This window comes from Eulemur rufifrons, chromosome 21 (assembly GCF_041146395.1).
Source record: "Eulemur rufifrons isolate Redbay chromosome 21, OSU_ERuf_1, whole genome shotgun sequence".
In the NCBI taxonomy this organism is placed as follows: Eukaryota; Metazoa; Chordata; class Mammalia; order Primates; family Lemuridae; genus Eulemur; species Eulemur rufifrons.
In genome coordinates, this window is record NC_091003.1 from 24,842,253 (window position 1) to 24,854,240 (window position 11,988).

Here is an 11,988-nt window from a genome sequence, read left to right on the forward strand (position 1 = left end):
AGGAGGATGAGGCAGGAGGATCACTTGAGCCCAGAATTTCAAGGTTACAGTGACTTATGATCACACTACTGCACTTCAGCCTGGGCAACAGAGCAAGACCCTGTTACTAAGCAACAAAAAGTTTTTTGTTGTTGTTGTTGTTGTTTTTTGAGACAGAGTTTCTGTAAGTTGCTCAGGCTTGTCTTGGACTCCTGGGCTCAAGGAATCCTCCTCTTTCAGCGTCCCCCTAGCTAGGAATACAAGCACACACCATCACACTGGCAGTTGGCAGTTTTAGGGTTTTTTAAACCAAACTTATAAACATGAATCTTCACAATCTTGAATAAAAAGTCCTCTTAATAAAATGACTGGTCTAATGAGTGTGGCTTTAGGAAACACCTCTGAGTAAGTCTGACTAATTTCCTTGATCAAAATATGAGATTTTATTTCCATGATCGAAAACTATTTGAAACTAGCTCCATTCGTAGATTAATTTCAATGCCCAGTATTTCATTTCAAAAGTTTCAGTTCTATCCCAAATCTTATCAACACCTGTAATATACAAGACCTAAAGTAGAATGATAATATGTCAATATTTTCCATATTAATATAAAAAACCCTTAAGTCAAAATCATATCCTGTGATTGTGGAAATCTGTTTACAATTTCAGTAACAATCCAGTTTCTGGCATGATTAAATCACAACCTGACTGAGTTAAGGAAGATAAGCAGGGTGTGACTAGGGTGGGAGGAGGGACCCTCTCTATGAAAACCCCTGGTAAGTGGAGCTCACTCCACAACTGAGCTGTCGGTGGAAACAGGTGGAGGCCAGAGGTGAACCCAGCGGAGGAGACATGAGTCCGATCGTACGTGATTTCTTTCTTTACTTACTAGATTACTACAAGGGACAGATATTAGAGAGCAAGGTCTGGAGAATGTGTGGTTATTAATTCAGCAAGTGTTATTTGAGGCCAACTCAGTGCCAGGCACTTAGGAATATGGGGTCCTCTCCTAGGAGCAGAGATTAGATTTTCAGTACCCAGGCTGGAGAAATTAACTGTCTTCAATTTCCTTTAAATTAAAAAGGTACAAAAAGATGTGTATTAAATCTGGGTTTTCTCCCTTCCCTCTTGTGCAACCTACCGGGTTCTGCCTCTACAAGTAACAACTGTGAAAGTGTCTGCACATCCTCCCAGATGTATTAAATGAGTAATTATATAGCACTGGCACTGCCAGGAAGCCTTCTAAGGGCTTTGCCTACATTTACTCATTTATTGTTCATCTACTGTGCACACTCAGGAGGCAGCAGGAAGGAAAGTCCCTTGTTCAGTCAACCAGTTGTCTATGAATGGCAGTCTGAACTGCTCTTGGTTTCTGCCTTTAACATGCTGTTACTCTGATCAGATGGTTTCTCATTTATTAATACGTTCCCTAATTCTTTTTCACTTTCTCCCTCAATCTGGCAGTCCAGGATCTCTCTCTTATACATAATATCTATCTATCTATCTATACAAACACCTGTGTTATGTGTGTGCATGTGTACATATATGTATATATATGTAGATGTCAAACACTCACACATATACACTCGTTTTTCTATCCAGCTGGGGACCATTAAAAGTCCTCCGTTTAGAACAATGTAAGACCACCTGTTCCTTCCCACACCCTCTCAACCATCCCCTCAACTGGATAATCCCTAGAGAAAATCTAGCAACATCTGTATTAATGCAGTTTTTATACCTCATCGACTTATTTGATTTATTAGTTCTAGAAACTTGGGAAGAACCGGCAGTGATGGAGGTTTGTACTTCAGAGTCTCATATCTTGAAGGGCAACTACTTTGTTTGAAAGAAGGCAACGTTTCATTTTTATCTTAATAATTTCCCTTGTTCGTTGGTTTGGGGGCTTTTCCATCCCTTCCTGTACCCAGTATTCTTGACCAAATCATAAGAACGGGTGTGACCGGTGGTTGACTTATGAGCCCGAACATGTGTTCAATCCCAGGGCTTGAGGCTATCCAAAACTCTCCATTCAGAAAATTATTAATTATATATTTTCCACCAACCAAAGGGTGAATGTATGACAATCCTTTTTTAAAAAAATTACTCAGTGGTCAGGCAGTCCTTGCCATATGCAATGACAAAGAAATTGCTCAATGAGCTCACAGAGCTTGTTAACTGTGAGTACATAGTCTTAGTTGCACAGAGCAAAGGAAATATACACAGGTGATAAGGGAAGGATTTATATCATTTGACAACTAATGTGCCTTACAGAGGCACAATGAATTTTTAAAATCTGTTTTTTTATTTACTGGCACAATTTTTAAATCACTAGATTGAGAAATGTCTGGTGAGTCAGATATGCTATAAATGGATGGGGATGGTATTTTCAATCAAGAATGAACTTATTTTTATTTTTAACATGTTAGCTTTGTCCTTCACCCTGAAATTTTCACTATCAATTGTATTTTGGGGGGGGGCTGGTCACTTTTGCTCATGTGTTTTCATAAACAGAGGATAATAATGTGTGAGTCTGAGATTGAGTTTTTGACAAAAAAGTCATATACTCTTAAATGACACCCTTGTACATGTAAAGTTACCCTTGTTAGAGAGCAGCAGTTGGACCCCATTGGGTGGCCTTTGTTCACTGTGGAAGTTCTGTGATGACCTGTCGCCACGGTAATGTGGTGATGTATATCTCCCTGACATCTCAACTGTTAGTCTCAGCTGAGAAGTTGATACTTCACAGCAGTCCTACTGATCTTTCCTTGTTCATTGGTCCAGAGTCCTTCAACATGGGAAACGTGAATTCCTGTTGGACAGGTGTGCTGACATTGACCTTCTGGTTGTCCTTTCTTCAAACGGGCCAGTTATTTATTTTCACTTCCCTTACTCTACTTTGTGTACAGATGTATAGATGTGTGGTAGAGCTTTGGCTTATTTCTCAATTTATAGTGTTGATTCTTCTATCGAGTTAGTTGCTTTAAATAGTTTCCTAAATTTAGGAAACTGTCCTATTTCCTAACGCCAGTTTTGTACACAGTCTTCCGGAGAATAGGCACGGAAAGGGAAACACCCACACGACCTCCATCAGATTTGGAGAATCCTGACACCAAATACAGCAAGAGACACTACAGGGAAGGGGAATTAAGGCCACGCTCTTCTGAATGTAGATGTCAAAATCCAAAACCAAATTTTGTTACACTTTGAAACCAGAGATTTTCAAAAGAAAAGAAACTGAGCTTTCATGGGGAGGTATCTAAGGGGTGGAGAAAACAGGGTCGTTGGCTGTTTGGGTGCTGCCAGGAAGAGTGATGACAAGGGACAGTGCCAAGGGGTTAGTGGAAAGGACATTTGGTAAAAAGGGAAGGAGGGCTTATGTGGTCCTCAGGGAGGGCCCTGGGGTGGGGTTCTCCAGTTCGTATCCATGGCCAGGTCCCTGTAAGAGGAGATGGGCCTCTGCCCCTACCCCTGCAAGGTGGAGGGAGGGATGGGGAGTTTGTGAAGAATTAGTCTGGTGGGGAAGGGTGTGAGCAGGGAGGTGCACGCTCTGTGCTGGGGCAGCCACTGCTCCTCAACCAAGGCTGCTCAGGCAGTGGCTCAGGTAAGAGGTCAGCGAGACAGTGGGGGGTCACACTTCATTCATGAAACCACTGAGGCGCCGCCCAGATGGCCACACTCCCAGTTAATTCCCATGGGCTGCTCCTGCAGGCTTGGCCAGCGGAAGGGAAGTTCATTCCTGGCGTAGCCATCATGTGGCAGTCGGTTTGGAACATCCAGGATTCTGAGCCAGCTTGGGAGCCAAGGTGACCACTGGTCACACAGAGTGGTCAACTGGCGATGGCGAGGCTCATGCCAAGGCAGCTGGTGGTGTGAAAATGCTGGGGGAGGAAGCCATACACTGGGACTTGCCTTTCAGACAGGCTTTGTTTGCAGGAAACTCTTGCATTTTAGGTCAGGGTAGAATCCTAGAGGGAAGAGGCCGAGTCATGTTTTGAGCCCTTCTCTTGACTCAGCCACCTCCTCCAGGGCTTCAGCCTCTCTGAAGAAACCTTGAGGCAGGACGGGAGAAAGCGCGTGAGAACAGCCCTTGCTTCTCATTCCAGGGCATGGTGTAGAGGTCGCAGGTGTTCGGAGATCTCTATAACCCGAAAATCAACTACGCTCTTGTCCCAGATCCACCACTCATCAGTGCTGTGACTCTGGGAATGTCACTTACAAATCTCTAAATTTCACTTTCCTAAACTGTAAATTATGGGTTGTAGCCCCTGCTCTACCTGTCCCTCAGGGCTGATGTTGGGTGTCACGGAAAATCCCAGATAGTCTCCGTGAGCTGGAAAGCATCACAGCCGTGGGAAGGATGAAGTGAACTTCCAGCCCACACTGCCCCGCAGCCATCCAAGCTCCCTCCCTGTGTTCGGCCACCCCCAAGTGTCTGGCTTATCCTTGCACACATTTGATGATTGAATATTTCCGGGCGCTTGTGAAGCACCTGTCGTCTTAGGGCTTTACATGCATTTAACCATTTTTAGACACATTAACATGTCCACATGTCACAACAGGGAACCTAGGAACAGAGGGATCTCTCTAACTTTCCCAGGTGCATGCAGATTGTAAAGGGAATTCGAACCCAGGCCATTAGGCACCAGCCCTGTGTTCTTGGTCACTCTGCTCTGCTGCTCTCCTACATTGCTGGGTCCACAGAAAGGGATTTGCCTACACAATTAGTCTGTTGAGTTTTCAGTGCAACCCACACGACAAGATCATCCTAAAGCCCAACTCTGGGTCAGGTGACTTTGCCAAGCAGATGCAGAAAAATGGGATCAAATGTTCAATCTGTGAATAAATTATCCTAATTTTCTATAGTCTTCTGCCAGCAAGATGTCCACAGCTGTCTTTATTGTAATACATTCCCAGGATCTCACCTCCAGAATATAAAAAGTCTCTCTCTTCTAGGGACAAGAAAATCTGCTGGCTCCAGAAAGTGGGTCAAACGAATCCAAAAGTGGCCATTGAAGAGAGTACACCCAAGAAACAAAGCAAATGAAGGTACTGTTTAAATGGAATTATTAAGTCCATTCAAGAATAGTAATTAAGTTTATTCAGTGCCCCATATTTAAGATAAATTCTAAATGTGTGACACTATATATTTTATTTGCTGTGTGCAAATTTATATTTATGAAAACAATCATTAGTGATACAGCTACAGTGGTAAAGATATATTTACAATGTAAGCTTTTGCACACTTTTAATAAAAAACAGCATCCCATCTCAACCTAATATTCAGAAATTTGGCTGATTTTTAAACATGAGCTGAAATGAATTTTTTCCTGCAACCGTGTTGCCAGATGTTTAAATATTAATAGACATTCTGTAGAAGGGTTTTAGATTAATGTACAAATTGAACAGAGTGTATGGAAAGTTGTCGTGATCCTCCCCCCATGGCTTTCTTTTCTTAATCATGTCCTTGATTGATGTGGCCCATGTGTTATTTTTATTATTAGTTTTGTTTTTTGACACAGAGTCTCACTCTGTTGCCCAGACCAGAGTGCCGTGGCGTCAGCCTAGCTCACAGCAACCTCAAACTCCTGGGCTCAAGTGATCCTCCTGCCTCAGCCTCCCAAGTAGGTGGGACTACAGGCATGCGCCACCATGCCCAGCTAATTTTTTCTGTATATATTTTTAGCTGTCCATATAATTTCTTTCTATTTTTAGTAGAGACAGGGTCTCACTCTTTCTCAGGCTGGTCTCGAACTCCTGAGCTCAAACGATCCACTTGCCTTGGCCTCCCAGAGTGCTAGGATTACAGGCATGAGCCACCGTGTCCGGCCTATGTGTTATTATTAATAATATAATGACTGAGCCTATATTGGTACTGAGGACTGAAATAAAAGTCCCAAACCCCTTGAGCAGACTAACGGACCCTCCTTTGGCTAAAATATCCAAATTTTAGAGCTCCCGGCCATGGCAGGATGGAAAGATGGTCATGTTCCATTTGTCCACCCCCTCCCCTTACTAATCATCACCAGATTTGACTAAAGGCCAGTGTGAGAGACCAGAAGGCTGGAAGACCCCTCTGCTTATGTAATCTAACCCTGGCACACTCTTCCCATTTTTATGTGTCCAACATGACATCCATTTTAAACCACAAAGAGTTTCTTCTTAATAAGCAGCTGCAGGTTGTGGAGTGGCTCTGGCTGGTCTCCTGAAGGTGTGAAGTTCATGGACTCTTACTGTACACTTGACCCTTTTATGCATAGGATCTAATTATAATGCATTTCAGTGTTAAATCTCCATCCCAAAGTGATCACGAGATGTATGTTGATACATGTAAACCTAATACGCATGTGCTCGGGTCTCTGTCATTATCATCAACAATATTCATAGCTCCTCCTGCAACCTGCTCCATATGTACACCTGACCGGCTTGTTCAGCATAAACTCCTGTCTTACCCTCCCTCCCTCCAAGTGCCTGTCACCTGGCTTCTGCTGAGGCTGCACTGCCCAACTTTCATGATGACCCGCCTGCAGGTTGTGAACCTTTCTAAGAAGAAAAGACTCCTTTCTACATTTATAGACTGTGACTTTTTCAGTTAACCACATATTATTACTATTGGCTAAAGTCCAGACTTTGGGTTAAGGTTCACTCTGTGTTGTACAGTCTAATGATTTTGACAAACTCATAATGTCCTTCATCACCATTACACAATAGTGTCATGCCCTAAACATGACCCATGCCTTACTTATTAATCCCTCTCCCCTTTTGCCAGAACTGCTGGCAACCAGTGATCTTTTTACTGTCTCTTTAGTTTTTTATTTTTCAGAACTGTATATAGTTAGAATCACAGAGGATGAAGTATTTCAGACAGACTTATAACATAGCAATATACACTGAAGATTTTTTTATATGTGTTTGTATCTTGTTATGTCAGTGGGTTTTAACACTAAGTAATATTCCATTGGATCAATGAAACAAAGTTTGGTGGAACATTCACCTCTTGTAGGATGTCATGGTTGACTCTACATAGGGCAGTTATGAATAAAGCTGCCATAACTTCCTGGTACTTTTTGTGTGTGTGGACATTGTTTTTCAATTTACTTGGGTAAATACTTAAGATTATGATAACCAACTTGTATAATAAGACTGTGTTTTCCTCTGTAGAATTTGATAGAATTCACAAGTGAAACCATCTGAGACAGTTGTTGTTTTGTTATTGTCATTGTTTTTACAAAGTACTAGTTATTAATTCAATTTCTAAAATACATACAGGCCTATTTAGTTATCTATTTCTCCTTAAGTGAGTTTTGGAAGTTTCACTCATTGAAGGAATCGGTCCACTTTATCTAAACCATGCAGTTGGTGGGCATGGATATTCACAAATAGTCCATCATTGTCTTCTTAATGCCCGTGGGATCAGTAGTGATGATTCCTCTTTTATTTACATTATTAGTACATTGTGTCTTCTTTTCTTTGTGGTTACTGTGACTAGGACCTTTTCAATTTTATCGATTCTTTTGAAGAATCAGTTTTAGGTTTTGAGAATTCTCTCTGTTGTTTTCCCATTTTTCCATTCGATTGAATTCTGCAATCTTTGGTTTTTTTTTTTTTTTTTTACTTCTCTTTGCTTTACATTCACACATCTCTTTTTATCTCTAGTTTCCTAATGTGAAAGCTTATCTTATTACATTAAATTCTTTCTTATTCTCCACACAGATTTACAAATGTAAATAATGCCACTGACGTGTATATTTAATAACTAAAATAACAACGTGCATATTTCACCACAATATTTTGTTGGCAATCCAGCAGAAGTGATGATAACTGCAGTAGCAGCACATGCAGCTGCACAGAAGCTAAATGACCTTGTAACGTGTCACGAACTAAGTGTGTATTGCCTGGGTTTCCAAATGAGCCAGAGGAGTGCAGAGGTCTGGTCTTTGAATAATGACGTGGATTTTCATATTGGCCTGTGTGTAGAATGACCATTTCACCTTGCTTAGGTAGCCCTAGAAGGAAAGCGAAGGCTCTGTTTCACCTTTCCCACTCCTCTCCTTTGCCTCCCTTCACCGTCAAGGACAGCCCAGCCGCAGCCCAGTCTGTGCCGTTAACCACACACCTGCACACACTGCAGCCCCGTGTCCACACCACGCCAGGCCCCCTAAGTGAGTCTTCAGCAACACCCATGTGCTGACAGTTCCTCTGTGTTTCCCCAGCGTCCCCGGAGGTCGTGGTGGACGAAGTGGGCAGTGAAAACTCAGAAGAGGCCCTGTCTTTTGAGGAGGTAAGGTTGTCTTTCCTTGTGAGGAACAGAAATGCTTTTTCTTGGTTTCTTTCTTTTTCTCTTGAATTAATATATTAAAGTCTGACCATGTCCATTATAAATTATAGATAGAATTTCTTGGTGGGGGGAATGTCTAGTGAGAGTTTATTATCAGCTGAACCTGATTGAAGATGGCATTTATAAATGACAACATCAGTTACAAACTGCATGGTAGCGAGCATTTTCCTTGGTAGTAATTTTTCTTCTTGAAAAAGAATTTTGCATTTACCAAAATGGACTTAAGAAATCCTTCCTAAAAACCTTCTGCTTTTGCACCAGCATCTTCTGTGCTTTATTCTGGGGCCATTGCCTCAATCACTGTTTCCCATCTGGTTTTCTGATGTTAGCAAGCGAGCAAAAGACTTCCGCAAGCAGAAGACAGCAAGGCCTGATCCTCATAGTGTTTTCCTTTCTCTACTTGCAGGTGGACTCCAGGGCAAATATTAACAGTACGTATTCTGGGGTCAATCTCTGGCTGTGGAAAAATCTAAGTGATGAGAAAAGTGGGACTAGCTTGCTATTGTCTGTAGATCCACCTCAACCTGGCTTCCTGCTGGAGACAAGGACTGGGGATGTGGGGCAGGAAACTCACGGTCCAGGAAAGAACTGTGACCATCAACTAGAGTCTCTATGACACCTGAGTTATTAGCTGGCATGGGCACATGTGCATGAGGGTTGGGAGGCACCGAGGGATGAGCTTATGTGCAGTGATTACTAGTGTGGTTGTGAGTGTGTGTATTGCCCAAGATTTGCACCTCCATGCACAGCACAGTGCAAGGGTCACTTTTCTTAAAAAAAAAAAAAAAATGCCAACATGCCCTCCCACTTTACATGACTCTACTCAGTCATCCCTCATCAAAGACGCATTCAAAAGTTGGTTTCACATTGTCCCCCCTTCAGTGGAGATGGTGCAGACATGCATGGCTCACGATCTTAACCTAAGCAGAGGCCAGTGTGAACTCAGTTCTAGGTCACACTGTTGATGCTCTGGGTCACTGAACTGAAGTCAACACTCACCTGTAGGGTCCACTTCCTTACCTACATGGCAGGGAATTCCAAGTGCACACCTGGAAGTGTTATAGTCTACAAACTCCCAAACACTGTCCATCAATACAAGGTGGCCTCGGTGGTCACATCACTCAGGGCAGCAACAGGTGCGTTTTACAGCGAACTCGGGTGTGACTAGCAGTGTGAAGCACACGTGGAAAGCTCTCAGGATTCTGATCAGCTGGCAGATTCTGAGCCGTGGGAGACACCACATGGCAATGCTGAGGTCACTCCTCAACACGTGGGCAAAAGCAGAGAAGCAGCAGGGAGATACTGTTTGGTATTGAATAACACCATCATCGCAAGACTTAGAAATGCTCAAATCCAGCAGTGCACAAACTCCAAGGACACTTCCAAATAAGAATTCAAAGGACGACGTGGTTGTCAGCCTGGTGCCCAGATGAGATTTCCTAGTTGTGAATGTCCTACAGAACCAGGCCAGAGAGGGTCCGCACTCCCCACATGCTGACCCCGCGCTGCACCGTCCCACTGCCAGAGGCTCCTGTGAGCATGAGCAGCAGCTGATCCATGGACACACACGATATATTGAACAGGAATCCAGAAAGGAAAACAGAGTAGTGGTTATCTCTAAATTATAGGGGAGTTCTATATTTTCAAATCTTTTTCATTTAATTATCCTTGTAACAAAAGATAAGCAAATACACATCATGGAATGTTTTGCCTAGAATTGCATCCAGTCACCCAATACAGATTGCTTGTAGCAAGTGTAAAGTCTGCTAGAGGAGATGGTCTAGATAATAGCAGCACGGGTGGATCCTGGGGGAAGACAGGATCTTGGAAGGTATCAATAAAGTAGTGGCATTTACCTCGGCTTCCCAATGGGCAAGAGGAGCCCTGAGACTCTGTCACTAACAAACAGATAGCTTATTGCCCGTTGGTCAGGTGGCCTTCAGCTGGACAACCACATGCTCTGTTTCTCGAGTCTGTCCTGTTCCATGCATTTGCCTTTTCTCTCACCCCGAGTCCACGTCAAGCAATGTCCCCCTAATAATCCATGACCAATACCTGCAAGGTACTGACGTTCACTCTGTCTCCTAGTTCCATCTGAGGACCCACAGATCGAGCTCGCTGGCACCAGAGCAGACATAATTCCATCTATGTCCAAGGTCAGGCCACCTGTCTTTGTCTGAAATGAAAATGTTCCTTTCTTGGTTTCTTTTTTTTCCAATTGAAAAAAATATATGACAACCTGAAGAGGGATATTTGAGATATCTTATGTGTTTTCCTTGGTGGGTGAAATTTGGCTGAGAGTGTATTGCCCACTGAGACCTGATTCAAAGATTCAAGATGTCGTTAAAATATGACGGCATCAGTTACAGACTCTATTCTAGTGAGATTTTTCCTCAGCAGCATTTTTATCTCTTTGGAAAAAGTTTTTGTAATTGCCAATCAAAATGGCCTTGAGGGATACATCCTCCACAGAAGGCTGTGACTTTAGGCATGAGCAAGTTTGCTCTGTTCTTGCTTTTGGGGTCCCTTGCCTTCTTGCCCACTGTCTCCCGTCTGGTTTTCTACTGTCACCAAGTGCACAAAAGCCCTGTGCGAACAGGACACGGAATGGTCTCATGCTCATGCTAATTCATTTTCTGTAATTACAGGTGGCCTCCGGAGTCAAGAGAGAGAGTACGTATTCTAGAATCCCCCGTTTGCTAAAGAATGACTAGATGGTGGGAAAGGTGGCGCTACCCTGTCGGCCTTCCTATGGGGAGGCCCCGATTCCAGCTGTCTGCTGTAGAGGAGGATTGGGGCTGTGATGATAGAAACTGATTTTCCAAAGAACCATGGCCACTGTCAGTAGTCCTGGAAGCAGCTGTGTTTCCTCTAGGTGGTGCAGGGCTGTGTGCATGGGGTGGACTGTGTCTGCGTGTGAATCCAGTGGTTGGATTTTGATAGTGTGTGAGTGTGTATTTCTGCATGTTTTAGTGTTTCTCCAGATATATGTTATCCTATTACCAGTGTCTACATTTTTAATGGAAAAATACAATTATCACTATAGCACAATGATAAGCATTTAAAAAAATTCATAAATTTCAAGTTTTACATGTTTGCAGTTCATTGCATTTAACCTTTAAAATGAATCCAATCTACACCTGGAAATTGTTCGTTAGTTTCTGAAAGGATTCACTTTGGGAATCCCTGCTCGTGTCAGTTACAGCTTCATTCATTTAATAATCTCACTTCTTTATAGGCCTTTCTGTTTCCTCATGAGATGTGAGTGATCATGACACTTCACTGTTGCCATGTCCCTCCTTCACAAGCCTTTTCTAGGAGCGACCTCAAAATTAACCTTCCAGAACCATCTTCAGCACAAAGAGTGGGGCAGGCTCCTGCCTTTGCAGTTAGACCTGGTACAGCCACGTGCTGGATCCAGTTCTTTCAGGAAACTGCAAAGGAGCAGCCCGCAGGCAGAGTGGGGGAAAATCACTCCAACTTTCTCCACTGGGGTCTAACATGAGTCTTCAGATATTGTTGCCCAGAATAGGAAATGCCACGTTCACGTGGAAACTCAGTCTCCCAACACCGAGCCTCCTCCCACGCGTGGGCCATGGCCGGTCACTGCAAGGGCAGGGACTGGATCCTCCTCATCTCTCCCCCTTCCAGAGCTCAGCCCTGGGAAGCCGGT